This window comes from Callithrix jacchus, chromosome 1 (genome assembly GCF_049354715.1).
Source record: "Callithrix jacchus isolate 240 chromosome 1, calJac240_pri, whole genome shotgun sequence".
NCBI lineage: Eukaryota > Metazoa > Chordata > Mammalia > Primates > Cebidae > Callithrix > Callithrix jacchus.
The window spans coordinates 9,272,783-9,298,393 of NC_133502.1; the positions used below are offsets into that span (position 1 = coordinate 9,272,783).

The 25,611-nt window shown below is 36.0% G+C and overlaps 1 protein-coding gene and 1 pseudogene across 3 annotated transcripts in view; one reads left to right on the top strand and one right to left on the bottom strand.

Annotated features, from left to right (window-relative positions):
- Window positions 1-25,611, top strand: part of GPC6 (glypican 6) — a 1,188,890-nt gene that overhangs the window by 307,137 nt on the left and 856,142 nt on the right. The window lies entirely within an intron of this gene.
- LOC108588279 (NOP protein chaperone 1 pseudogene) lies at window positions 416-5,873 on the bottom strand (annotated as a pseudogene). Its single transcript, XR_013532810.1, has one exon. The product of XR_013532810.1 is annotated as an NOP protein chaperone 1 pseudogene (transcript).

Consider the following 25,611-nt stretch of genomic DNA (forward strand, 5'->3'; position numbering starts at 1 on the left):
GGAAAACATTTTTATAAAGAGGGAGCTTTTCGGTCCCTCTTAAATATTTATAGTGTTGTCTATTTTTAGAAAAGGCATGAGTTTTCTTGACAGTTTTTTTTTAGTAATATATTGGTAAAACCTGGTTTAACAAAGAGCTGTTTTGCATTTTTGCTTTGCCTGTGAGATTTATTGTAAAGATTTAGGTCCAGTTTTCATTATTAGAGGAATTCTAATTCAGGTTTTGGTATACTGTAGCTTGTCTCATTTTCATAGGGGGATTCTCTTTTAAAAAATAAGTGTAATTTAAGATTATTTGAAATATAACATCACATTTTAAGAGAAAAGGCTTATTTTAAATCTCAGTGACACAGATTCCTTTATTTAGACTTTGTCATTGCAATCATAGAGCACATTTTGCATTGCAAGTTCTTCATTCTATATAAGGCTTGGACTCTATTTTGATATTCTGATTATAAGCAGTCAATGTTATTTCTATATTCTGTTTGTTAAATACAGATTTTTATATTACAAAGTAATTATTACTGAGATTTCAGCAATGAATTTTCTCATTAGAGCCTGAATATTGTGAAAATATTCCAAAGTAGTGTGATTCTTTATAAACAGCATCAATTATGCTAACAATGTATTTAGTATCTTTAGATGGTGTATTATCTTTAGTGCTCTGAGAAATGAATGTACCTTACTATGAGTGCTTGTAAACCAGACCTGTACCTTGTGTTGAAATGTCTTTGGGTATCACTGGTCCTACATTACCCTAGAGCAACAGAGCTGCTACTCATTTTCTTCTCTCAGTTCAGTCAATGTACAGCAGAGCCAGTTTAGAAAAGGTTGGCCAAAGTTGTTATGTTCCTTTTTACTTTCCTGTGTGGTAGGTAAAATGTTCTACTTTATTGCTGTTTATAAACTATGAAAGCAACACTGATCTTTTTCAAATCAGTTCTCGAAGTTACAGAAGATAGGCGTACCTGGTATTTTCAGTAAAAATGATGTGACACTTTCTGTGTAAGTGACCGGGCCTTCATCTTTCTGCAAGTACGTTTAACTTTATATGTGAATGTTTCTGAAAATAATTTCTTATTTAGCAGTGATGCTGTGAATGTTGTTCTCTTAAATGCAGCTAGGGAGTACCCAGGGGTTGCTCTTGATTATGGATTACAAACCCAGTGACATTCAGAAGTTCCTGACAGGACTCTGTGTTTGAAGGGCAACATTCTCTCACTTCAAGCAAGAGCAAGTGGAGCTATTTTGTTGTTTGTTACATAAAGCACGTGATAATGATCTGCTGCCACTGATTTTGACCTGCGTCTTTGGGAAAAAACAAACAAACAAACAAACAACTCTAGTGAGTTTGTAAAGCTATACTCCAAAGTGCTGTTAAAATAATTCCAGGACAGTTTTCATAGTAAATAATATATATTCTTTTTTTAAAAATATAAATATTAGGTAGCTTTACGGGGAGGTATTTTATTTAAAACAAGTAAAGCCATTCAACAAGACTGAGCCTTATACTTCTTGTATTATATCAATAACTTAATGTTTTGCATCTATAGTTCCTAATCCCACATCTTGTTTGTCTCATTAAAGAAACTTTTCTCTACTCTCTCTCTTATTCCCTCTCCTTCTTTCTTTATATAGGTATATTTTGAATTGTTCTAATGTACCCAGGGCTATGATGTCAATCAGTTTGACAGGACGTTGATTTTGCTAAGATTAGATTTACCTAAAGCGGTGATAAATTCTTTAGCAACTACTCATTTTATTGCAGTTGCATTGCCTTGGATGGGAGATGAATTAAGATTTTTTGTTGTTGTTGAGGAGGCTTTCAGCCAGGGTGGAAAAAACGAGAATCTAAATGTGATCCTATAATCTCGATTCCTGAAGCACTTAGACTTAAAATAATAATAATATTATAAATGAATTAAAAAGTCACTGTCATCATATCTGCTATTTTCTGGGCAGATTCATGAGGGTCAGTTGTACAATGGTATGACTTATTTTCTTATATCTCAAAGGAGAGCCTGCTCAGTCACCTTCCATGAATGGTTGTACATTCATGTGGGTAGTTTTCCATTTTTAATTTATCTTTTTTTCTAAATACTTTCTCATGTCACTTATTGATGAATATCAGTTGCCGTGAGCACAAAAGAACTATCTAGGTTCAGTTACGGAATGTCACCCTCTGAATTTTATGTTCCCACATAAAACCAACGGGACTATGAAGGACTTTGAGTTTGTTTTCAGTAACTTCCTATTTGCTTAGTCATTTTGCATCATTCTTGGTCTCTTCCTCCATGTATTTGGACATTTTGCCTCTGTTTCCACTTTCTCAGAAGTTTTAATTTGCCATTTGGATTGTGTATGTCTTTGTTGGCTATATGCTCTTTATGAAAAACCACTGCTTAATTAAAATTAAGAAAGGTTGATGACTTTTCTTTCTGTTTTTATTAAGTACAGCAGAAGTTTAAATTACACCTGATACATGTGATCTAGTCCAAGATATATTTAGGGAGGCTAAATTCAATCACCGATACTAATTAATCTCTGGTTATCATTTTTCTTACCATATGAGAAATGCTTTGATTCCATTTAACTGTTTATTTTGTGGCAGCGGTGACTGTTATAAAATTTGAGATTCCAGTACTCTTTAATTAAAACCACATTCTATTTATTGTCTTACTTTCCTGTCTTTTTAAAATTGATTTTTTTGGTAACATGCAGGACAGACACTACAATTTTATAATTTATAAAATTAGAAATACTAATTGGATGGCAGGAAGTTAGAGTGGAATCAACATGAGTTGTTTCCTAGCCTTCCTAAGTCTCTATGCTTTGCTCCAAGATTAGCCTAGCATTTGCACCTGGGACGCAATGAATTTTAAAAGTATATAATACCAATTCCAGAACTTTTAATCCTTTGGCAGAGAACTTTCTTATAGCTGTATATCTTTTATAAATTTTTGAATACAGAATTAAATGTTATGATAAAAGTCTGTATAACGGAGGTTTCTTGACATTACTTTTCCAAGGGTCTGACAAGGTATTTGTTGCTTTGCTTTTTTCTTACTTCTCTGGCCAGATCTCAATTTCTGGCTCTTATCACACATCCTCGTAAGCCTCCCGCCATATGATCAGGGTCTGGCCACTGCACACGTTCTCTCGGAACTACACAAAGATGTTCTCAATGTGCTCTGTAGCCAAGCGCAGCTTTTCTGTTGCTCCTTGGAATTAAAATTTTGGACGATGACCAAACCCAGTCCACCAGGCAGAAGGATCACATTACTCCCTTCCTTTTCACCTTCCTCTCCTCTGCCAAACACCCCAGGCAACAGATAAGCACAAGCATATTAAAACATAGACAAAGGGAGAATCATCTTTGTGTACTCACTCATTTTTAGCATTTTTACACTTAGTGACCGGCCTGTCGAATTGGCATTTGTATCTAAGCCCCCTTTTGCTGTTGTGCTACCAAGTAGCTCATGTGTTAGGGAAAATGGAGAACAATCAAATATTCAGCTAGCAGTCATAGTAATAAGAGGCAACATCTGACTGCGTTCCCTGCCCTTCGTAAATTTTAACCCTAGATATTTGCAGTAAACTCCAGTGCAGTCATCCGGATGTTGTAATAAACGGCAGCGTCAGGATTCCATCCCAGGCTGAGCACTCCTGGATCCCTGCCCTCAGCCACCTACCACATTCTCTCTCCAGTGCTTTCCAGTTCCCAGATGTGCTGGCATCTTGTGGTGTACACCACCTATTCCTCTATCTCACCCTCCCAGGCCTGGCCTGCCCCAGTTATTGTGGGGAGGATGTGGAAATGACTGTCAGGGAAAAGTGAAAGATTTGTTTTAAATTCTTTTTTTTTTTTCACCTGTTTCGTTTCAGATAATTTATTTGAGTATTTCTTTTTTATACTTGCTGGACTGTCCAAAACTTCAATCTTGCCTTTTCCACCTTCAGAATTGGGAAGCTTAATGTTATCTATGGTGACTTCAGATGGGATGCTCTCATCTTCATCCTCTGATTCTGAACTGTTCTCTGAACTGTCTTGTGAACTCTCCCCTGAACTGTCTACTTCTTTTGAATCTGACTGATTCATCTCAAACTGAGCCACATCCGTTTGTATAACTTTGCCATGAGTCCCATCAATGTTTTCAATATTGAAACGACCAGGTAGTGCAGCTGCCATTTCTTTTCTTAGCTTTTCGTTTGCCTGTGCCATCTGTGGGACAAAGGTCTGTACCTGACCCAGTAAGGGACTCCTTTCTATCCGGACTGTTTGAATAGTGGAGGTCTTTCTGGACTTAGGTTGGGGATTGATGAACGACCTGTCCCATATACCTCCATGGCCGTCGCATCCCGCAGTCAGCAGCTCCCTGGACACTGGGAGCCCCGAGCAGTCCGGACAGGGAGACGAACAACTCCGGATAGCGGGGATTTCCATGGACCATGCTTCCCGCAAGCCTCCCAAGCCCTCACTCCTGTTTTAAATTCTAAAAACAAACAAACAAAAACCCACCTAAATATAATCCAGCCCTCAAGGAATCTGGAGCTTTGAGAGGGTAAGGGACTTGCCAAGTTTCCACTAAGAATGATGACTCCAGGACTTACATCAGAATTAGAAATAGTCAGTTATATATAGGAAGTTGATACTTGATTGCAATTCTAAATTTTTATTTGTTTTGAATGGATGCTGTTGAAAAATTACTAAAATTTCTTTTAAAAGGACAATAGAAATATTGGTGGGTGGAGAATGTACCCATATCTTTGGGAACGGCAGGAACAGAATTAAATTGGAATTTGTCCCTAAATTAAAGGGTAATGGGTGCTTTTTGTAAAAACCTTTATTGAATCAATGAAGATATATTATTTTTTCTCTTTACCTCACAAAATGCCTTGTGGTTTCTATCTCGGTGTCAGCACTAACACCCTATCCTCTAAGAATGTCTGTGGAGTATGGATTATTCAGAGGCAGGAAAATTTAGTTGAAGGGATATTTTATTTAGGTGACTTTTTGCCTTTGGATTTATTTGAGCTGAAATGAATTCACAATTGGAGCTTCATATGAAGTTTCTTGTTTAGTGTGTTCTTCTTGCTCTTACTGTTTAACTTTCCTTCCTGGCTTTTATTAATGCATTTTATTGATATATTTGTCCAGAAATTTTGGCAGCCAGTGCATTTTTAAAAGCAAAATAAAAATATTGAACTGTAATTTCCATCCTTATGAAGGACACAGAAATAATTTATATATAGTGACATAGTATTTTTACACTGCAAATCTGCTTGTGTTTTCTTTTTAAATATCATTTCTCATCTATATACTGTACAGATGACAATAATGTAATGACTTCCTTAATATATAGCCTAATTTTCTCAGAGAATATACTTTTTTGAAAAGCAAAAAAACCTAAATAGCTTCCCATATGGTGGTAGCATCTTTCATATTTTCTGTCACAAGGGTGATATTTTTTTGTATGCGTGTGTGATTTCTATTTGAAAACATTTATTTAGAGCCTACCATAGAGAAGGCACTTAACTAAGTATTGTCATAGATTAAAAAGTGACTAATAGGGGCTGGGTGTGGTGGCTCACGCCTGTAATCCCAGCACTTTGGGAGGCCGAGGCGGGTGGATCATGAGGTCAAGAGATTGAGACCATCCTTGTCAACATGGTGAAACCCCGTCTCTACTAAAAATACAAAAAATTAGCTGGGCATGGTGGCCTGTGCCTGTAATCCCAGTTACTCAGGAGGCTGAGGCAGGAGAATTGCCTGAACCAAGGAGGCGGAGGTTGCGGTGAGCCGAGATCGCACCATTGCACTCCAGCCTGGGTAACAATAGCGAAACTCCATCTCAAAAAAAAAAAAAAAAAAAGTGACTAATAATTTGGTCATTGCCTGTCAAGGAGTTTACCTTTTTGGGGGGAGACATAAGTATAAACCTAAGAGTAAAAAAGGCAGAATTGCTTGCATCCTAAAGTAGAATTTCATTGGAAAGAGGAGGGAGGAAAGTTTTCTATTTAGTGACATCCAAGAAGACTGTCTGGGAGAGCTTGCGGTTCAATATTCAAAGAATGTCTTAAGATTGTGGTAATTAAACAAGTGGCAAGAGGAGACAAAACGCATCAGAGATTTTGTATGCAAGTCCACAGAGTCTGTAGGACACATTGTCAATAATTGACTGTTGATTTTCTTTCAACAATGTTTATTTATTGACATTTAGCATATATCTATTATATAGATATTCTGTCACAATGTCTTATTCCTTGTACCAGCTGGCTACTGTTTTGTAACAAAAAACACACAATTTCATAAACAAGAAGTGTTTCTTTTTCCTTAATGCATCTTTGGGTTGACTAGAGATTGGCTGTTGAAAGCTGTGCTCATATAGGCTTGACTCTGTGGATTTAGAGTCATTTTGGTCTGGTCTGATCTACATGTAACTTATTCTTTTGAGAGCGGTACTCTGTCTTAAGCTTGTTTTTCTCTTAGTGGAGTTTGGAGATGCTAATATAGACAGGTGGAGTCAGAATGCCCCTTACAGCCGAAATTAGAATTACCACACTGACTTCCTAATGTCCATAAGCCAGAGCAAATCTCATGGTCATTCTCATTACTGGGGTAAGAGATTATCCTACTCCCATGGAAGTGGAGGTGGGGAAAGGAATGATTATTTCTATCTCCTAATCTACTATAGTCCTCAAGTCACTGCCTCTTGCTACCTCCCAAACAATATTTTACTGATCACATTGACTTTGAACAAATAGATTCCCTAAGAATTTAATAACAATAATTATTTTCCAAGTAAATAACGGCAAGACAGCCACAATTGTCATACTACCTCCAATATTCTAGCACACTAACAAATACATGTGTAACTATACATGCACACACATACCACACAACACATATCCCTCTGTGATGTCATTAATATTATACAGATAAATAGATATAATATTTCCATGTACTGTGCTGCTGCTGTCCTAAATGACTGCACAGAATAATAGTTAACTGCACTTCATAGGACTTATAATGTTAATCATCCTAGGAAGTAATTAGCTGAATGCCTTCTGTATATTTGCTAGGCTGCCACCTCCATGACATGTTTTCCCTCTGAAGGACACTCCTCTTGAAATCAGAATGTGCTAAATGGAGTTTTAGAAATTAGAGATGCAGTCTCACTGGCATTGGAAAGTAATCGGCCAAGTTTCCCAACGGGCAGATCTTCCAAAAATAAAACTCATCTAACTAGAGATTTTGGCTTTGACAGAGATACTGAACAGGTTTATAAATCACGAACACCTTGCATTTGTACAGTGCTGAAAGAGAAGATCCTGGTAGGGAGTCCTTTAACTGTGGTGCATATAGAACCGAGATCTTTGTACAAGTGGAATATACTTTTCTTCTCTCCTCCTCCTCCTTCTTCTTCTTCTTCTCTCTCTCTCTCTCTTTCTCTTTCATTCTCCTCCTTTGAACTTTGACAGATCTTTCAAAACTAAGGCTGCACACTGATAATCATCAGCTCTGGCTTCAGTGATGGACTTCTAATCTTTTTCTTATTCTAAGACCCCTACCACACACCTCGAAGTAACTTGAAATACATTATGCTCCCAGTGTGGTTGTAATATTATCATCTTATTATCACCAATTCCCTTGCATGGTGGCTTTGCTGAGCAGCTGTTTCACAGACAAGCCAATTTCTTTTAAGTATTGCTCTATCAGACTCCGAAACCAGTTCTACCAGAAGGATTCTTGGTCATGAATGTTAATGAGCAGACAAGTATCCTTTCTCTGACAGAGGCTCACTAATCCTTTGAGTAAGTATGGGTGAATTACAGGAGAAATTTTATTTAAGTTAAATTGATCTGCCACTGAATAGAGAAAACTTATTTTCTTATTTTAATGAAAATCGAGAAAAAAATATTGAATGAGGGTATAAATTAGAGCTCCCTGGAAACATTTCTGTCTTCTGATCTGAGAACACAGTACCTCAGTGGAGACTGGCTTGACTGCAAAGCGTGCATAACTCCAGTAAACTCAGGATTTCTAGTGAGGCCTGATCTGCAGTGGGGCAGTGGGAAATGGAACAGAAACCTCTCTCTCTCTCTGGGATTTGGTATCAAGAGATTCTTTACATTTTATAGTGATAAGAAATTGGGATAAAAAAATTATTTTTTCCTCTTCCCTTGAGCCAATGTAAGATTTCCTTTTTTTTTTTTTCAGACAATTAAGATAGTAAAGCCATAAGAACAGCATTTGTATGCTTTTTGTATTCTAAGAATATGAGAGAAATAATTTCAGTGAACTTTTATCTGAAATGATATAACCATGTCCTGATGGAATCCTGAGGTGGGCAGGTAGAAAGGAATGAGATGGGCAGAAAGATGATCATTGTTGAAGATGGTTGATGAGTCCTTGGGGAGTTCATAGAACATTCTGGGTTGTGTATAGATTCCGAATTTCCGTAATAAAGAGACTTAAAAGAAAGAGACAGCTGGCCTGCAGAGTGGCTCATGCCTGCAATCTCACACTATGGGAGACTGAAGCGGGCGGATCACCTGAGGTCAGGAGTTTGAGACCAGCCTGGCTAACATGACAAAACTCTGTCTCTACTAAAACAATTACAAAAAGTCACCAGGTATAGTGGTGCAGGCCTGTAGTCACAGCTACTCAGGAGGCTGAGGCACAAGAATCGCTTGAACCCAGAACGGGGAGGTTGCACTGAAACGAGATTGTGCCACTGCATACCAGCCTGGGCAACAGAATGAGACTCTGTCTCAAAAAACAAACAAAAAAAAAATAAACAAACAAAAAACAAAAAAAAAATGAGAGAGAGAGAGAGACAGAGCGAGCTGACTTGAACATATACAGGACTGAAGATAGCCAGACTGTGAATCCATTCTACATACAGAACAATGTCGGCCTGTGTTGCTGCTCTCATTTTTTGTGTGTTCAACAGTAAATTCCACAGAGCACATCATTTTCAAATTGCAAACCCGAACACAACCTATAAGATTTTAACTCAGTTCAAGGCTACTTAGCTTATGCTTCCATCCAATATTTTATTATTGTTGTGCTGAAAATGACATCTTTAACCTATCCACATGAACAGGCTTGTTAAAATGATGCTTAATCTTTACATCTCCTTGGTAAGTGTGATTGAATATGTTCAACTTTTGTTTATAAGATATATGGACACCAAAATAAGGAAAGTATCCAAACCCGAACTTTGGCAAGATTCAGAAGACAATGTAATGTGTTTATTATCAAATGCATTACAAATAACATTTCCATATCATTTAGTTGTCCTTCAGTGACTTTTTACTGAGCGACCAACACTAGCATGAGCCCTTGGGGTTTGGCATTTTAACAAATGTGGAAAGACAGCTTACCTAAGCAGTTAATTGTCTATCATTCCAAGTATTCCCTTAGGCAGAAACAGGATCCTGAACCCAAATGTGAAAGAAGAACCACTGACCGGCTAAGAATAATTCTGTGTGGTCCACAGTGCTCAGAGAAATTTTTAAAAATCACTCATCACAGTTTCAGAATGTGCCCTTGTTATTCTTGCCAAAGATTTATTATATTCATTGAATGGACAAATATCCTTAGGATAACTAGATATAGTTTATGGTCTTCATACTGTTTCCTCCCTGCCTAGTGGTCCAGTTGAATATAACTAACTTGAAAAGGAAAAGCAAACTTTGAAATAAGATAGCAGGAAATCAGGGCTCCAAGGCCTTCGGATGTTTGAAGAAATTGGATTTCTCCATGTATTTTGTTTTCTTTTTGGAAATTTATTTGCATGTTTTCTCCTTTAGAAAGAATAGGTCTGTGGTCATTATAGGCTTTAGTTCTCTCAGTCTTCTTGTGTCTTTGTCCTTAATGCTTCTGTAGTTGGCACCTTGTCATTTTCACTTACTTAGTGTTCTTGTATTCATCTAAAAAATATGATCCATTGCCTATTCCCTGTTGAAGTCTAAGCTCATTAAGTTCAGAGATTAGGTCTTCCATTTCTATTTTATCTTCCTATACCTGACGTAAGATGAAGCATATTTAATAATGCTGCAGTGTCGTCTGACAATGGTAGCAACCTCTGCAGTCCCAAGGGCACAGGTTATAAGAGCACAGTTAGATGAATTACTTATGTTCCTATAATAATTATGACAGAAGAAATAGGGAGCCTTGTATTCTCATTATCCATTAACTCTTAGGGTCCATAAACCTGGAATTCATATGTAATATCAGTGGTATTGGTACCGGTGGATTTAATGGTACTAATTTTAAATTCCCTGGACAAAGATTGCCTTTACTTAGAATAATAGCAAGTAGAGGTTCTTATTGTAAAAAAAAAAAAACAAAAACAAAAACAAAAAACAGGATAAATGTGTTTTTCTCTATTGCAAGTATGCGCATACACACAATTCACACACACACACACACACACACACAGGTATGAATAAGAAATGTTTACGATGTGCATGAGTTTCCTGTAGAATCAGTTAATATACAGATTACTGGATTCAATACCAGAGATTATGATTCTTAGGTCTGGATTGAACTCAGAAAGGATCTCCTGTTCTGAAGCTAGTGTTCTCTGCTCCACCACACTTATCACTGGCTTCTGTGGAATTGTTAGGTTAGTTACCAGGATGTAGAGCTGGGGCATAGAAATTTGACAGAAGTTTTTGAATCTTTGCTCTGACATGTTAAAGTCAACCAATAACAGGTCTCCATATCTAAGGTGGCATTTAAGCAACTGTTGCCCATCAAATAATGACTTTTATACATGAACCAAGTTTCCCTTTTTTCTTTTCAATTTTGACAGTGATTTATACAATTATACCCAAGATTAACAACTCATGTTATCTTTTACAGATGTATGCCATGGATTTTTGCACTTTTAAATTTATGAACTACACAATTATTTTCCTTTCACTCTTTATTTTCTATTTTACAGGACCTAATACGTATTTATTTTTCACAATCTGTAAAATACTTTTTAATTTTGGGGTTACCTTTTTTTGCTAGGATGATGCTTTTTGAAGTCAAGTATCTTATTTTTTTATTTTTAATTTTTGTGGGTACGTAGTAAGTATGTATATATGGGTACATGAGATGTTTTGGTATAGGCATGCAATGTGAAATAAGCACATCATAAAGAATGGGATAGCTGTCTTTCAAGTATTTATTCTTTAAGTTATGGGCAGTCCAATTATACCCTAATTTATTTAAAAATTAACTGTAATTAAGTTACAGTTGACTGTAGTCACTCTGTTGTGCTACCAAATAGTAGGTGTTATTTATTCTTTCTATATGACTACTTTTTGTACCTGTTAGCCATCCCCACCTCTTCACCCGCCCCCCACCCCTCACCAATTCCATTCCCAGCCTCCGGTAACTAGCCTTCTACTCTCTATGTCCATGAGTTCAATTGTGTTTATTTTTAGATCCCACAAATAAGTGAGGGCATATGATATTTGTCTTTCTGTGCCTGGCTTATTTCACTGAACATAATGATCTTCAGTTCCATCCATATTGTTGCAAACGACTCGATCTCATCCTTTTTATGGCTGACTAGTACTCTACTGTGTAACTGTATATATATATTTTAATAGCACACTTTGATTCAAAAGTAAAGTATGCTTATTGTAGAAAACTTGCATAACTTAACTTGAATGTGTTAAAGAATTAAAATGACTTTAAATCTATGCCAAATTGAAGGAAAAGTACCTGATCTCTAAGGAATCTGGGATAGGGATATGATTTAAAATTATTAATATTTGGTGTCATTAAACTTTATTCAAATAACTTCTGAAAAAATAAAATAAGTTGGAAGTCTTGATTTCTGTGTTAAATTTTATAAAATGAAAAGTAGAATCCAGTCTCTGTGAGAGTGAGGGAATTTCCTATTTTCTGGGTTTAATATTCCCACCACATATACTTTATGACATTTTTTTTTTGTCAGTACGACTCTGGGCTACTTTTTCCATAATTGAGTTGGTTGTCTTTATTTAGAGCAAAAGTAGAAGACTTCCACAATATAATTCTGAAGACCTGTGTAATATCTTATTATTTATATTAAAAATAGGTTAAGGAAGTATTTAAATAAATTCCTCAAGAAAGTAATGATTTTAGGAAAGTAGAGATTTAAGGAAAATGAAAACATATAATAAGAAATGTCTAAAATGTTCTCTTTGACCACTAGTCCAAGGTTTACTGACTTTGTCCCCTTGACCATTAGCCCAGCCAGGCTTGTCCTCATTCTCTGGACAGTGCCTGAAAACCTTTTACTAAAAGAGGTACTTTCTAAGGGTATCTACAGGCCTTGAGTGTTCCAAGTCCCCTTACAAATAGCAATTAGCAATCAGTCAGAAACTTCTGTCAGTTTCAAGATTTAGCTTCTGTCTCGTGCATAGAACTCCAGAATGCATTCTGAAACTGAAGAAGTTAGGGGACCAATTTTAACTAATAAAAGTTGTATGTATTTTTAAATTACTAGCCACATTCCCAAAATGTATTCTTCCAATTGCTGAAATTATTTTTCTGCTTTCTGATTCTAAATCAGTCATTTCTTATTTTTTTCCATATAGATTCTAGATGCCTTAAACAGTCTTCAGTCTTTTCTTCATTCATTAATTCATTCTCCATAGTTCAGGAAGGGTCTTTATGGCATTATATTAAGTTTTATTTTTAAAAGATCCTAGCCATATAAAAAGCACAGGCTTTGGATCTTGACAACCTAGGTTTCAAATATAGGAGGTGCATTGTATTGACAAAATGATCTTGTAAGTTTCTTAAACTCTCTGGGAAAAAAATTGTTTTTCCATTTGTAAAATGAGTATAATAATACCTTTTTTCAAACTATGATGTATATAAAAAGCCTAGCATGAGTCTAGCAAAAAGTGAGCTTGTAATGTATGAGGGTTCACTTCTGCTCTTCATCCATTTCATTGTCATAGTGCTTACTTTCTTACCCACAAGGAGCTGAAACTCCTGTAGAGCCACTGAGATAAGAGCATAAATAACTGGAATGCTGATTGGTACCATAAGTTAAAATGCAGATAAAATCATGGAAGAGAATAAAATTGGTTCATGACAGGAAGATCACACATGGCTTGGTGAAAGACAGAATGAAAACCTTCCTGAAATTTAGTAAAGATTCAGAAATGTAGAAATATGATTGAAGGCATGGAGATGGGGAATTATGAGTGATACAGGGATAACTCCATGTGATGAGACAAAGAAGGCCTGAATCAAAGTGGAAGGTACCCATTATTAAGGTCCTTGAATATATTTCAAAAGTAGAAAATTAAGTCTGTTTTCCCCAAAATCAGTGGGTGTGCTTGTTTCTTTTCATTTAAATAATTGAATTGACTGTGGAGTTTGAAGTTATGTAGACAAAAGTTTAAATTCCTGTTGAACAACAATTAACAGGTTTACACTGTGGGGTCTGTTGTGTTTAATTGATGGCTGACAGCAGGCATGTGGATTAGAGAGCAAAATGCATTCAGTTGGTTCCATATATCCTTTAGTGTATGTGTCTGTATGACAGCATTTTTAAATAAACAGTGTGCTCTGGAGGGTCTATGACTGAGGTGGGGTTTTTGTATGGTCTATGTATGAGAATTCTTTATATGTAGCCTGCTACCATAGTGGCCCTCCCTTCAAAGCACATGCAACAAACTCCTGATTGTTGGATTGTAGGGAGTGGTAGGTTCAGGAGTAGACTTTTCTTGTCCTGTGCCATTCCACTTTTCAGGTTTCTCATCAAAGTTAATACGAATTATGTTATCACAAAAAATGGGCAAGTGCTTCATGTGATTATAAAAACGACCATTAAGTTGATACCTCTCAGAAGGCCATGTCATATATATCACATCTCAGTAAATGAAATTAGTTCTCTTTCTATAATTTTCTCATGATAGTGTCCTGTTCCAATTTCAAAGGCAAATGTGTACTGAAATAGCTAAATTTCATGTTATACTTTTAAAATATTATATTTGTTTCAAATATCTTGCATAAAATTTTTCCCCACAGCATTGTATACAAATATATAGGACAAGGATCCCACTATGGATATTCTAACCAACAACAGTGCTGGGCACATAACTAATGATAACTGCCCAGTACATGTAATGAATTGAATTTTCTCAGTAACAATTTAGTACACAATTGACATAGTAGATGGATCACTAGGGATGGATGAATACAAACAACTTCTGCGCTCAATTTTTTCAGGTCATTGAAAATCCCAGAGCCTCCATAGCTCTGTTGAAGTCTACTTTATAAAAAGACATGCATATTTACTTACTATACATTTATACACTGTTTATTAAGTAGCTATTGATTGTTCGTAGTTGCATTCTCAGCAACCTTAAATCCTCATAGAAAATGAATAATTCTTAAAGGCAGCTAACATCATCATTTGTTCAAATTATTAGGAATGGAGTGATACAAAATAGCATGGTATACCATTGGCATGATGCCAAGGACGAATGAAGGATGCCTTGCTGGATGATATTTCTTTATCCTAAGGTTCACTAACCGTGGTTAATATTGAACCAAGTTTATTTGTGCAGTTTTGAAGAGGCGACGGTATTAAGATTCCTTAGAATAAAGATGATCCAGGTATCACCTGCACACCTTAATGGATTTATTGCCAATGAGTGATGCTGTTTCTTCACTGCACAGTCTACACAGAAAATATCAGAACTCAATTTAAACAGGGCAACAATCTTCTGATTGACTGAGTTTTTATTAAGGTCTCTTTGTTGGATTAATCTGATTCTTTTCTCTTCCTTTTCTTACCTGGATGAAACATATTTTAAGGGGCCATTCATTTTAGATAAAGTTGAGGAATAGATTTCAAAGAAATTTAAAAAATAATAATATATTTGCAGTTAAGCTCTTGCCTGTAATCCCAGCAATTTGGGAAGCCAAGGTAGGTGGGGAGCCCAGGAGTTTGAGATCAGCCTGGGTAACTGTATCTCTCCAAAAAAAAACACACAAAAATTAGCTGGGTGTGGTGATGTGTGCCTGTAGTCCCAGTTACTCTGTAGGCTAGAGGGGGAGAACCACTTCATCCTAGAAAGTCGAGGCTGCAATGAGCCACGATCACACCACTGCACTGTAGTCTGGACAACAGAGTGAGACCAAGTCTCAAACAAACACACACAATATTGTTAGGAATTTTGCTCAATACCCAGCATAACCCTCTTAATTTTGCAGGAACATAAAAAAAGCTACCTTGATAACAAAACAGAAAAGTCAGCGGTTTGTTTTCTTGCTCATATAAAACCCCCAATTTGGCTTTGTTTTCTGCTCTCTTGTCCAGTAACTTCATTTTTAAGCCTCTTTCTTATGTATTTGAGCAACAATCAAGAAAAATGACATTGTTGTCAAGTACCTTAACCTCACGCATGACGTTGCTTTAAAATAAGTATTATAATGAAAGAAAGCAAGCACCAGTAACCTTTAGAAAGGCTGAATAACTTGATCAGTAAGGACTAATGACCTTTTTGTCTTCACAAAATATTTCTTTCCATTTAAACAAACATATGCATGTGAAGTAAACCATATTGATAGCCTACATTTTGCATTAAATGAAGAACTCCTTTATTCTAAGTGATAATAAATTTAAAGACTAATTAATTAATGTCTTCCACTGGAATCATAAGTTCTGGGAAAGTATCCTATATTTTAACCAGATGGGAGTGAAGAGAAAGTTGTATCTATGAAAAAATAAATTTTAGTAAGATTGATATACATTTATATCAATAATCACATACGATGCACACACATATATATATATGTCTCATAGTTCTTATGTTCTAACACTGTTTTCTTTTCCACGTTCCCCAGGAAACAAAAATGAACATGATCCTAAATCGCACTGTATATTTCACATTCACTGATAGGACTGATATTAGGAAACAGTGCCAAATGTGTAAGAGCTGAGCAGTTTTTTATTTGAGTATTTGTTTGCAAAACAAGCCCGGGCTAATGGAGGATCATTTGTAGGAAGTTAAGTCATGCTGGGTGCTCATTAGATAACTTAGAAAGACTCTCCAGTTTGCTTTCCTTCAACCCCCAGTTGGAGATAGTTGTATATGTTTCAATTAAAATCTCCATTTACTTCCAGCTGGCAACCTTAGTATCCATTCTACCAATAGGGACCAAAGGTCACAGGCTCCTGCCTGAGCAGACTTTTTAAGAAATATGCCATTTGCCTTCCTTGTGAAGATACCTTTGAGCCACCCGTAGCAGGCTTGAGGAGAAGATTCTGAAGGGTCAAATTGCATGGGGACTTTCACCTTATTTACTGATGTAGCTTTGGTAGCTGTCGGTCCAGATGCTACAACTGCTGTTGCTTTGCGGATTGGGATTCCGCAGCAGCTGTTGTTCTTTGCTAGAGCGTGTTTCTGAAATTCAAAATTTAATAGTCTGAGACCCTAGTCATTGAAAACTATGCTGAAAGTTAATTTGCTGAATCCAAGTTTATTTTCCTGCTAAGCCGTAGTTTGTGATGGAGCCTTTCCCCTGTGATGCACAATAAAATGAAGAAAGGCCTTATTTAGTGCCATTACCAGACTGGAGCAGGAGAGAATGCAGTGATAACAGAGTCGGGCGTGGGCTTTGCTGCCTTGTAATTTGGCCTTATTCACATTTTTCACATTTTTAGAATTTCAGATCTAGATCCCTGTACTTTCCACCTTCATTGCATTTGGCAACGTGATGAAACTCCAGTTTCTCTATCTCAAACGATTAAAACTTAAATTCTACCATGGAGAGGTATTGTGAATTCAATGAGATAATATACATAAAGCACGTACTATAATCTTTGACACACAATTTGCTTTTACTATTTTTATCCCACCCATATCACCTTTATAAGGGTTTTCTGATAAAGAAAAAGCTGATTTATTTCCTTGGTTAATTTCTCAGAAAATTAAGTTTCTCACCCAATAAATATGAAAATTCTTAATAGTCAAATCCTTATAGACAGTATTTGTTAAGTAACACTATGTTCCAGGCACTATGTAGGTGCTTTACATGTGTTATCCCATTCAGCCATCACAAAAATCCCACGAAGTGGGTGACATCATTACTTTTTCTGTTTCAGTCTTGAGAAAGTTCTTACTCAGAAATATTAGGAATTTGCCTGAAGTAGCGTATTAGAGGCAGAGGTAGGACTTCATTTAGTCTCTACCTGTTACCAAGCTCTACTTTCTCCATAAGGAAAGTAAATCAAATTTCCTTGGAATGAAATATTTCAGCTTTGTTTCTAACATTAAGTACTTTTTCAGTAATGGGAATCTCAGGCAACTACCATTATGGCTTTTTCCATTCCCTGGAATCTCTGGTGGGGAGATGAATTTTTTTTGTTTTGTTTTGATTCAGGGTTTTGCTCTTTTTGCCCAGGTTGGAGTGCAACAGTGCAATCTTGGCTCACCACAACCTCCGCCTCTCAGCTTCCAATGATTCTCCTGCCTCGGCCTCCCAAGTAGCTGGAATTAACAAGTGCCCACCACTATGCCCAGCTAATTTTTATATTTTTAGTCCAGACAGGATTTCACCATGTTGGTCAGGCTGATCTTGATCTCCTGATCTCGTGATTCACCTGCCTCAGCCTCCCAAAGTGTTGGAATTACAGGCATGAGCCACTGTGCCCAACCAATGAATTTATACTTATAAGTGATAAACATTGTTTTGTGAATAAGTCTGTGTTTCGGCATTCTCACTTCGACAAGATTAGATATGATCCACTTAATTATAAAAAGGAATAAACCTAAAGCCTGACCTGTCCATATCAATGTAGACCTAGTTATAGATGCCACGAGTAAAACATGGTGGGAGGGTTGGGGAGTGGGAAACTATTTGGGAAGCATAGCCACCGACAAGCCAGCCAAGCAACCTATATCCTTACAAAGTTAACAAGAGTATCTACCGATATCCAGAGGTCCAGCACTTAAGACGCAGGCACAAATGATATGCAAAGATGCACACAGACAAAACTGACCCTTGGGGGAGAAAAAATCAGGCCTGGGCACAAAGGCAGGATCTCAGATTAACAGTGAGTCAGAGGTCATATGTGTAGCTGGATGTATGTAACCTAAATGAAGATGAGATCTCAGACACAGAAACAAGACAGGGGACCAACTAGAATTGGCACTTAAGGTTGCAACTAAAAAGTGGCAAGTACTGTGTTAGAAAGTAGAAATTCTTGAGTAGAATTTCTTGCTAATGTAAAGAAAATCCTCTGGAGCCTGGGCTGTACCTGAAGATGGGCGTTGGAGAATTAAAAAAAGACTGATCCTGCCCGCAGAAAAGTCATGGGTGACAGTTGTTAGTAAATTATAAAAACTCTGTAGTACGGACAGACTTGCAAGTTACCAGAGTTATATTCAAATATATAAAATAATTTTTATTTAAAACATTTATTTATGTTTTTATTTTAATAGTTTTTTGGGGAACAGGTAGTATTTGGGTTACATGAATAAGTTCTTTAGTGGTGATTTCTGAGACTTTGGTGTACCCATCACCCAAGCAGTATACCCTGTACCCAATGTGTAGTCTGATTTTTGAGACACAGTTTTACTCTTGTTGCCCAGGCTGGAGTGCAATGGCACAATCTCACCTCATTGCAACCTCTGACTCTTGGATTCAAGTGATTTTCCTGCCTCGGCCTCCTGAGTAGCAGGGATTTCAGGCACCTGCCACCACACCCGGGTAATTTTTGTATTTTTATTAGACACAGGGTTTCATCATGTTGGCCAAGCTGATCTCGAACTCCTGACCTCAGGTGATCCATCCACCTCAGCCTCCCAAAGTGCTGGGATTACAGGCGTGAGCCACCATGCCCGGCCTGTGTTGTGTTTTTTTAATACAAAACTTTGTGATATAGTTTGTTATGTATTTTCTACTTTTGCTCACATTTTTCACACAAAATTTCGTTGGAGAGTTTATGCTTCAGCTCATGAAGGAAATGGTATAGTTCATGATAACATTACCATTAAGACTAAGGATAAAATAATTAAAACTTGTAAAGATTCTATAAAACCTAAAAAAATTACCCTTTATTTCATTAATATGCAACAGTTTTCTCTTAATCCTAGTAAATGTCATGTAAACTTTCCGTGTACTTTAATCTTGCTTTAAATGTCAGCAGATATTGCATTTGTACATACATGAAGTAGCAATAGATATAGGCAACTGGTAATGGTATTTGATTTGGGGAATGAAAATAGTCTTTGGGAGCAGTAATGAGAGGAAAGTCCTTTTGTACCGTTTGACTATTTAATCATATATATAAATTACCTATTATACCATTTTAAAGAACGATACGGCAATGCTAAAGAAAACTGAAAATCTTCGAATTCAGTTCTTTGTAAGATGCTAGAAGCAGGTTGTTAAAGCCTTTGCTTTCCACCCCCACTTTCAATTTAAAAGTGACCATATTTGTATCAAAACCGATGTTAAAACACTTCTACTTTCAGTGAAATAAGTTTATTTCTTCCCTTCCTCTGAAGAACACTTTTTACCTTCTATGAAGTGAATGACTTTGACATTTGGATGTTGCACCATTCCTTTTTAAAGTATGTTTTGTATATGAATTACTTCCAGGAAAAGGTCAATTCAATGTTTAAAGATTTTGCATACAAAATAAGATAACTAAGACATACCTCTTAGGAATTGCCTACTCCTCACCCCTGTTATTAATACCCTAAGTCTATTTGTTAATTCTCTACTGTTGTTTTAAATATTAATAAATTTCTCTTTTTCTGTTTATATTTTCAAAATATAAACTTAGTTTCTCTTAACCTGAGACCTTACATAGTTAAAAAAAATTATATATATATATATATGCATTCCCTCAGAATGTAGCATTTTTGTTGATTTCTGTTTTTCAGCATTGTTAAAATACTGGATTTCATTGTAATTTGCCTCCAAATCTCTGTCTTTGTATTCAGTTTTTTCTTCTCTCATGTGCCCTCAATTTCGTAGACCATGAACCTGACTTCAAGGCCTTTATCTTCCAATGACCTGGGTCTCCATTTCTATATTCTGCCTTCCCTTTATCTGTCATCAGGAGGGAGGAGCAACATGCAGTGTAGCACTGCAATTTTCGACTTCAGTTGTATACCTGCTCCACCTCAGCAGGTGTTGGCTCTTTGCAATTGCAAAAATGAAAAGCATGTAGGGAAAACACAGAAAGAAATGCGTGGGGGACTGATTTATTGCTATATGGCAGCATTTTAACAAGAAGCTTATTTCTTGGATAAAGGAACATATATTCTTTGGATTAACAAATTTAAACTTCTCATTGAACCCTTTGCCTTTTCCAGTAATTTAGAGTATCTTGATCGTTGTTTCATTAGGAAGTGTCTGCTTTCTTGATTCTCAAGGATGTCATTGCTCAAATGGGCTTTGAAAAAGTATATTGATATTTCTTTTTATCTAAGGACTCAGAATCTTTACAAATATAGACTCCTTAAAAACACATCTGGTCAGTGTAGCTGCTTCAGTGAATTAAGAGAGAAATTAACAACAACAAAAAATACAGTGACTGAATTACCTTTTGATGATACATGGCCTTATGGCTGATCTAAGACCATAAGCTGATAGTAAGTAGCTCCTACCTCAACATAAGGCACTGCCATCTGCATTTAAGAGACTGGAGAAATAAAGAGGCAGAAATGTGCTGTAAAACTTTTATGTTTCCTTGTAATAATCATGCTGCAAGCCACTGATCACTGCAAAAGCAGTAACCACCTAAATACCATTCAGTATCTTATGTAGGTATGTTGATAGGTACTGCTCTTTCAAAGTTAAGTCCTTAAACCATGTGCTAATGAAACATGTTGAATATTGTTTATATTTTTATATAAGCAGCATTTTTTCGTGACAATGTCAAATAAATTTCGCTCTATTGAAAATGGTAGTGCTCCGTTGGTACACTTTTAGAAAGTATGTATTAATTCAGCTTGTTTAGGGATCCCTCCTTCATTTCAGAGAGGCACATTTAAGGTGAGTGCAGCAAAATGAATAATCTAGTTGTCAAGTTGGAGACAGTCTTTATTTTTGTTTTTTGCTTGTTTTTTTTTTTTACTTCTTTTTTATTTATTATTATACTTTAAATTCTCGGATACATGTGCAGAATGTGCAGGTTTGTTACATAGGTATACATGTGCCATGGTAGTTTGCTGCACACATCAACCCGTCATCTACATTAGGTATTTCCCCTAATGCCACCCCTCCCCTTGCCCCCCACCCCCTAAGAGACAGGCTCCAGTGTGTGATATTCTCCTCCCTATGCCCATATGTTCTCATTTTTCAACTCTTACTTATGAATGAATATTGTTTATATTTTTATATAAGCAGCATTTTTTCGTGACAATGTCAAATAAATTTCGCTCTATTGAAAATGGTACGAAAATGGTACATTGTCACGAAAAAATGCTGCTTATATAAAAATATAAACATGTGGTGTTTGGTTTTCTGTTCCTTTAGTTAAGTTGGCTAAGAATGATAGTTTCCAGCTTCATCCACATCCCTGTAAAGAACATGAAATCATCATTTTTTATGGCTGCATAGTATTCCATGGTGTATATGTGCCACGTTTTCTTTATTCAGTCTATTATTGATGAACATTTAGGTTGGTTCCAAGTCTTTGATAAGGTGAATAGTGCTGTAGTGAACATACGTGTGCATGTGTCTTTATAGCAGAATGAGTTTTAATCCTTTGGGTATATATCCAGTAATGGGATTGCTGGGTCAAATGGTATTTCTGGTTCTAGATCCTTGAGGAATTTCCACTCTGTCTACCACAATGGTTGAACTAATATACATTCCCACAACAGTCTTATTAACAATTATAATAAAAATACAATATGTGCTATAATAGACACATGGGCTGTATTCTGGAAGCAATGAAGATGAAGTGACTACCTTGTTTGTTTGAGTCAAATGAGTTCTTAGCAGAGCTGATGGATTCTATTGAATTTTAGCATAAGAAGAGCAATTTAGTAGGAGTTAAAGATTATTCAAAGTAGAGGATAAGGGATAAAATATGCAATATTTTAAAATACATTTGGCCCCTACAACTTTTTGTTAGACATAAAATAATCTTGTTAGCCTATTGTTCTATTGAAACATTCTTTAGGAAATATTTTATATTCCAAACATTTTGAATACACTACATTCTTTTAGATTAGAAATGTATAGGCCAGGCATTGTGGCTCACGCCTGTAATCCCAACACTTTGGGAGGCTGAGGTAGGCAGATCACAAGATCAAGAGATCGAGACCATCTCGGTCAACATAGTGAAACCCTGTCTCTAGTAAAAATACAAAAATTAGCCAGGCATGGTGGCGAAGGCCTGTAATCCCAGCTACTTGGGAGGCTGAGGCAGGAGAATCATTTGAACCCAGGAAGTGGAGTTTGCAGTGAGCCGAAATCATGCCACTGCACTCCAGCTTGGTGACAGAGCAAGACTCCATTGAAAAAGAAAGAGAGAGAGAGAGAGAGAGAGAAAGAAAGGAAGGAAGGAAGGAAGGAAGGAAGGAAGGAAGGAAGGAAGGAAGGAAGGAAGGAAGGAAGGAAGGAAATTTATATATCCCACACTTCTTTTAGATTAGAAACTTATATTGCAGTACATTGCTTCAGTTAGATTTTACCCTATTTATTGTTAGAATAAAGCTGTCATCTTAGATTGGTCAATATATATTTAATTTATAAACAGAGAAATTAGGTTATTTAGACCTAGATATTCTATAGAAATTAGTGGTTCAGCTGGTTTGGTGGCTCACCATGGAAATACAAAGACTCACTCTTCCTTTGACAGTTCATAAAATGCCACCCTCATAGTTTTACCCCACCATGACCTAAGAATAGCAACTCAGTGTTCTAGGAGAAACCAGTAATACAGATTCCTTAATAGTACTATTTATAGGTGATATGTTTTAGTTCATCAACATTAGGACACTGGAAACTTTCCGTAAGTGAATGGCATTTAACTGAGAAGATAAGTTCATTTGAGTGTGTCTTTCAAGATGCATCTTCTAAACTTGGAAGGGATTCAGATACTCCCTTCAAAAGTGTACCAGTTACCTCCATTTACCAAATAATAGGCTGCCTGTATTTTTCCTTCCACTTTTAGAAGTATTGATTGTGTCTTTTTTTAACTATGAGATTAATATTAAATCTTATTAACTAGGGAAATATAAGTATATCTCTCTTTGTAATTGTTATGTTTCAGCATGCACTCAGCCCCACAAAACTTTTGATTTTGATGAGCTAAGCACATGCCCAATGTGGTTTTGATTACATAATACTGATTATATTGAACTGGTGAGCAAATATCTCCTTTGGAGATGTAGAACTCAAAGCAGTAGATGGTTTGGTGGAAGCGAAGAGAAGGACAAAATCTATGAGACTGTTGTATACAAACATGTGGTACAAAGAAGGGAGAAAGTTCAAGGAAACAGTCACTGGGGCAGAAACCATAAAAACAAGGCAGTGAGTAAAATAGAAGATATTCCGAGTTGAGAGCTGGGCTGTACTGATGTGAAAATCTAGCTGTGTGTGAGACCTCTGTACATCCTTAAAACAAAACTCTACAACTTAAAGCAACCTGAGGCTGTCTCTGTGTTGCATACTAAAGGAAGATCGGCCATCCAGTTTAATTATATACTACTTTTCTTTATTACATTATTTTCATTCGTATTTCTAAAATTCATGGTTCTCTTATATCACCTTTGGACTAGAATCTGCTCGCTCCTGTGTTTCTTTGCCTTTTCTTTTTTTGGTTTTATCTGTGCTTTTTTATTTTTTAGTTTCTTTGCCTTTTCTATTTTTTTAGTTTTATCTTATTTTTCCTATATTTTTTAGCTTTTATCTATCTTTGCCTTTTCTTCTTTTAGTTTTATTGGAGGTAGATGGAGGATTGGAGAATTGCAAAGATAGGGAGAATACCTTTTATCAAGTCCGAGCATACCTGTCACTACCTCCAGTTCTGGTGTGCATCTGCAGAGAACGCTTTAGCATCTGGATAGAACATAACCAACACAACATTTTCCAAGGATCTTAAGGCTACTTCTGTTTGAAATATTTTGATACCTTCATTTATACAGAATGGATTTTGACCTACCACAATTGTAGACCTGAACATGATATAGTACTCTTTATTCCTGAAAATAAATAAGATTATAATTAACTGTGGATCATTAATGGACTAGAACACTAGTAAACAATTAAGAGGGTTAAAACAATGTAACAAGAGCACGTGTTTGATTCATATGTCATTTGGTGCTTGCACTTAATCACATGACCCTAAGATGTCATTTAACTTCTTTGAGCCTTAGTTTCCACACTTGTCACTTGGGGATAAGGTTAATGCATATAAAGAAATTCCTGTATGTGGCATCAAAGAGATTTTCAATCAACTTTCTATTCTTGATATGATCACTGATAAGATTGAACTTGAGGAAAAACAGAAATCCTCATTTTTAAAACTCCGCTACTCAAAATAAAGTAAGCAAGAGTAGGCAATGACCAGGAGCTAATGAACATCACATTCCATATGGAGGTAGGTCACTGTCCAAGGATCTAGGGAATTTGTTTCCTTAAGAAAACGAAGTTATCTTAATAACTAATATTAATAACAAATATTAATAATATTATAACTCATGAATATCAAGAATAGAGAAAAATCTTTTTTCTTTGTAAAATCTTACTGCATTTGTATGCTTTTTGAACATGACATTATGCCTTATAAATAATTTCAAAAACTATAGGTAATAAAGTTACAAATTATAATAAAAATATCATGTTCATAATTTCTGTGAAAATAAATTAAGATATCTTGTATAAATTTATATATCTGAAATACCTTCAAAATATCAAATATTTGCGTACTGTACCCTTTGGACACAATAAGGACTACCTATGATATTAATTGAATCGATCATTACTCATTGTTAATCTCTGGGCTATCAAGATTTATTTTTGTAAATATACCACATTATTTAATGTCACGGAATATTTTGATAATGCTTTTCAAATGTCAGATAACTGCCAAAGTTCTAGGGAAAGCTAGCTTTTTATGCATATTTAAGTTTCCAGTATACTACTGCTTATCATAAAGATACGGCCATTAATCATATACCTTTGCAATATCAGTTATATCTGAAAGAAGGAATGTGCAGAAGAACATGAGGCATAAATATCTATAATTCTGTATTATTGACCTAAGTTTAAATGTATACACGTGAATGCTGGCGATCTTGGTTATAGTGGGTTGAATTTAATTACTTATTTATTCCTTTGTCGTCATTGGTACCCACTAGTAAATACCTACCTTAAGTAAATCTGCTGCTTGTTTATCAATACATGGCAAAACACCAGAATTATGGCGTAGATATTTTTGTATTATGCAGATTTACCATTTGAACTTACAAAAGGCAATTCTAATGGCCGTGCCATTTGATGTTATATAAATAGTCATTTTCAAACTTGAAAATGTGAAGATGAGAGACAGACAGAGAGAGCATATACTAGGCATCATGCACTATATTAGGAAAGTTAATGTTTTCTGTTCTGCCCTGTGAAAT